General features: G+C 45.7%; 1 protein-coding gene across 3 annotated transcripts in view; it reads right to left on the minus strand.

Moving 5' to 3' along the window:
- Positions 1 to 4539: 4539 nt before the first annotated feature.
- Positions 4540 to 4912, minus strand: part of tssc4 (tumor suppressing subtransferable candidate 4) — a 5185-nt gene continuing 4812 nt past the window's right edge. For all 3 annotated transcript variants that reach the window (XM_079292937.1, XM_079292936.1, XM_079292935.1), the window contains exon 3: positions 4540 to 4912. This exon is cut by the window's right edge and continues 1696 nt beyond it. The gene's annotated coding sequence lies outside the window, so the exon portion shown is untranslated.

A 4912-nucleotide genomic window follows, 5' to 3' on the forward strand; every position in this document is an offset into this window, starting at 1 on the left:
AGACTGGACTACTGTAACGGTGTGTTTACAGGTCTCTGTAAAAAGTCGGTCAGAAAGCTGCAGCTGATTCAGAACGCTGCAGCTCGAGTCCTCACTAAGACCAGGAGGGTGGATCACATCACTCCAGTTCTGAGGTCTTTGCACTGGCTTCCTGTCCAACAAAGAATTGACTTTAAAATCCTGCTGTTGGTTTACAAAGTACTGAATGGTTTAGGGCCAAAATACATCTCTGATCTGCTGCTACCTTATGAACCATCCCGACCCCTCAGGTCGTCTGGGACCGGTCTACTTTCTGTTCCCAGAGTCAGAACTAAACATGGAGAAGCAGCGTTCAGTTTTTCTGCTCCACATATCTGGAACAAAGTCCCAGAAAGCTGCAGGTCTGCTGAGACCCTCAGCTCATTTAAATCAAGATTGAAGACTTTTCTGTTTGCTGCTGCCTTCAATTGAACCACATTAAATTCATATATTCATCAATTTCCTGCATTTCTGCATTTTACGACTGCATTTTATTTCTTGCACTGTTTTTTAAAATGTTTTAATGAATGTTCTTAATTGTTTTTAAATCTCCTTTTATTTTGCCTTATGTTTTGATGCTTTTAATGGTTTTATGTGAAGCACTTTGAATTACCTTGTTGTTGAAATGTGCTATACAAATAAACTTGCCTTGCCTTGCCTTACAAAGATGGCGGCGTCGAGTGACGCGGGCCAAAAGGGGAGGGGCCTTAAAATACTACAACTAAACTACCACCAGATGGCGGAGTCGAGTGACTCGGACACAAAATGGCGGTGAGACTGCTGTATGTAATCACGTGTGCCGATGCACACGTGTGTTGTGAGGCGATCGATTGAACCGGGTTTCCCCCAGGGGCAGAGATAGGAGCTGTGTGTGTTCGTGTTACGGAAAACAAGAGGAATAAAAGGGGGGAGAGAGGAATCAGAGTTTCTGTGTGCGATGTCGTGTTGTAGTGAAACTGAGGATCGCCGATCGTATCTCAAACAAGTTGCCGTTGTCGCTTCGCGAACTGACGACACTTATGCCCGATAGTCGCGTTTCCACACTTCACTCACAGAATCGATTCAAGGAAATAGAGCAAGAACAAAAATGAAATCAAATAATCCCAAAAGCAACAGTCAAACAGTTAATACACAATGCAACGGAACTTCTCTGGTCCGTAATGATTGCGTAAATACCTCCGTATAATGCGACAGTGTCTTAACACAAACAGAATACAGGAATGCACCATAGAGCGGATTTTCTGATCCGCGAGGGATTGCGCAATACCTCGATATCACGCGACAGTAACTTAAACACACAAAAACACGGGAATATCAACATATAAATGAATGGCCTGAATTAAACTTAAATTAATTTAAGCTAAGCTATGCCCAGATGCAATGAACCTTACCTTACTTGTCGATGCGTGTAAATAAAATATACATTCATTCAATGTTAAACACAGCTTATACGCGGATATGTGAGTTCTAGTACACGAAGGTCAAAAACGCCAGGTGGGGCACTCTCGCACTCGCCTGAACAAAGTGGAAAATACTAGAACTCTGAAGGATAGCTTTTGCCCCAGTTAAATGTCACATAGTCTTACAGAGAACTAGTTTCAACTGCCTGCTCCATCTTAGAGATAGAAAGAGGCGCCCTTGCATATGTAGCGCCTAGCTTATCTAGTCGGCCGAACATAACAATATGCTGCTGCATCAACATCTCACACACACTGACGTTCCAGAGAAGGCGGATCCCGGACGTGAGCCAGTGTGGGCGGAGATGCCCAGAGCTCCACCAGGTCATCTGAATGCTAAAAACAGATCCACCTCCTACTTTGCTTTGACCAATAGGCTCCAAAAGGAGGACCTAATATATAAACGCATGCGCACTCTGTCTAAGCGCCTTTTAGCTTTTCATTCGCTCCTACAGAGTGAACTTTCTAGGTCCGTGCACGTTTAACTGCTGGACATAATACTTCTGTCACAAAATAAACCTTATTGCTTGAATTGAGCTAAACGCCTCGACCTAAGTCTGTTCACCTGAGTTTTCTCCTCAACATGAGTTTCATTCACAACAGTTGCAACGTTGGAGTGTGTTCGTGGCAAAGTGGTCCTTTTTCCTTGTCAGGAAGGGGGAGCAGGGGGAGCTTGCTGGTCGGCGCGGCTTTGCAGCTGGCGTCGGGCCGTCGTGGCGTGGACTCGCTCTGGAGCGACACGCAGACGTGATCTATCCTAGCTGCAGGGAGGACAGTTTAACTTCGGCTAAGACGGCGTGGTCCGTCCGTCTTTCCGGTAATGGTCGGAGAAGGAGGGAGGCTTAGTCGTCTTTCCTCCTGTCGGTATGTGTGCACAAAAGAAAAAGAAGCGGAGACGGGTCGTGGAAGGGATTCGTCTCAGCGGGGTAAGGGAGCCTTACTCAAAGTGGAGCACTGTCTGTTTCGTCCAGCGAAATGGCTCATGACCTGTCAGGGTTTGAGGAGGGGAGAAGGCCGTTGCTTCCTCGTGGCCTGCGTGGCCAGCGTCGCGCTGGCGGGGAAAGCTGGATCTTCTGTGGCCTGGACGGGGGTCCGAGCGAAGAGAGCGTTGTGTGCTCCCTGTTCGACGGAGGTCGAAGGGAAAAAGCAAGGAGGTGTGATCTGCAGGCAGTTTTGTTGGACAGTGGTTGAACCACAGGGGTCCTGGGGTCTCTTGGCCTTCGGCCAATGAGATTGCAGGGGTTTTAGTTGGGTCAGTATTTGACACGTACATGTTATTCAATCTCTTCCAGCCTCACCTGTGACTCAGGTGCACTGGTCCTGGGTTGAGTTGCAGATGAAGATTCTCCATCAGAGACAATAGTTCTTTGAATAGGTTTTCTGATTCTTCACAATCGTTCATTTATGGACGACACACATTCCAGTTCTCAGAAGTATTCGAGTAATAAATAATTAACATTTAATACTGTTGTTATTATCAGCCACATCATTTCACAACACCAATAGCTAATAAATTGATTTAAACTGAAATGATTTACATGGATTTGAATTGAATACAGTTGAAATGAATGAGGTCATATGATTGAACGACATGGAAGGGCCGTGCTCTGGACTCAGGAAGGGTGTCTCACAGAGGGTCTGTTATCTTGGGGGATACCGGGTCACACTGTCCCAGTGAAGCTCCTCTGTGCAGGGAAAGAAAAGGATGTGACAACATGGCAAGGAAGGTCATGTGTCTGTCGACGCCCACTCGAGAAGAGTCCTCAGTGACCAGACATCAGGGCAGAGTCCACACGGGCAGAAGGAGCAGATACAAGATCGCTGTTATAGCAGCGAAGTCACAAGGGAGAGACAAAAGAGACAGGGAGAGACAGGGAGGGCCAGAAGAAGAAAACAGACAAGAGACAGGGAGGGACAGGGAGGGACAGGAAAGGACAGGAAGAGACAGGGAGGGCCAGGAAGAGACAGGAAGGGACAGGAAGAGACGGGGAGAGACAGGAAGGGACAGGAAGAGAGGGAGGGAAGAGACAGGAAGAGAGGGAGGGAAGAGAGGGAGGGACAGGAAGAGACAGGAAGGGACAGGAAGAGACAGGGAGGGACAGGAAGAGACAGGGAGGGACAGGAAGAGACAGGGACGGACAGGAAGGGACAGGGAGAGACAGGAAGAGACAGGAAGGGACAGGGAGAGACAGGAAGGGACAGGAAGAGACAGGAAGAGACAGGAAGGGACATGAAGAGACATGAAGAGAGGGAGGGGCAGGAAGAGACAGGAAGGGACAGGGAGGGACAGGAAGAGACCGGAAGGGACAGGGAGGGACCGGAAGAGACAGGGAGGGACAGGAAGATACAGGAAGAGACAGGAAGGGACAGGAAGAGACAGGAAGGGACATGAAGAGACAGGGAGGGACCGGAAGAGACAGGAAGAGAAAGGGAGGGACAGGAAGAGACAGGGACAGGGAGGGACAGGAAGAGACAGGAAGGGACAGTATCTGTTATTGATTGAATAGAGAATGTCTGACAACCTTACTGCATTATATTCCATTCTATTTTCACTTTCACTTGTGGCCTGAATTTTATGTTTTCCTTTATGTTCAGACCTTTTCCACCATAAAGAAACATTTGCCAGAATGCAGGACCACCGTCTAAAATACATTGTGCTATTTATTATTTATTGTGACAGCCATCTACTGTAGTAATACACTGACTATGGATAAGTAGCTCACATCCACACTGCAAAGAATCCAAACTATCCCTTTAAGATGGTGCTGATGACACTAGTCGTGTTTTCATTCAATTGTCAGTTTCATCAAATGTTGTCATTTCCTAATGTCATACGTCAAAATGTTCATAGAAATAAGAGAATGCAACACAGCTACTGTTGTTATGACCTCAAAGGTTTCACACAAAAAGTTCACCTGCTGGATTCAAACCAAAAAACCTGTTATGTTCATCCTATATTTCATCACTCGACATTCATTAAATGATTATATTCATCTAAACATTTGTCTTTTTTCTTACACAAGAGAGCCGTAAATGTTTTTGAAAGGATGACAAATAAAATAAATGTAAATCAAAGTGTTTATTTGAGACTATTCCAAAATACAGAACATGCAACAAGAAATATAAATCAAATCAACAGTTCTAAATACAGCTACATGTAAACAGGATGCACTCACTGTCCTCATGTTCATTCTTTTATTCAAAATAAAAAAAATGAAGTTTCCAAATGTTTTCACGTTTGTCTTTCAGGCTGATTTGGCCACGCCCCCTTATTTACTGCAGGTAACCAGTCACTCTTTCATTACAGCATCCTAAACCATACAACTAAACTGCATTTTCAACCACATTTGAAGGGATTTTGTTTTTGATGCATCACACATGATTCTGCATAAGGAGGTCAGGGTCAGACAAGCAGGACCTTGACCCAGGAGGCCGCT

The sequence above is a fragment of the Melanostigma gelatinosum genome (genome assembly GCF_949748355.1).
Source record: "Melanostigma gelatinosum genome assembly, chromosome: 2".
Classification (NCBI taxonomy): Eukaryota; Metazoa; Chordata; class Actinopteri; order Perciformes; family Zoarcidae; genus Melanostigma; species Melanostigma gelatinosum.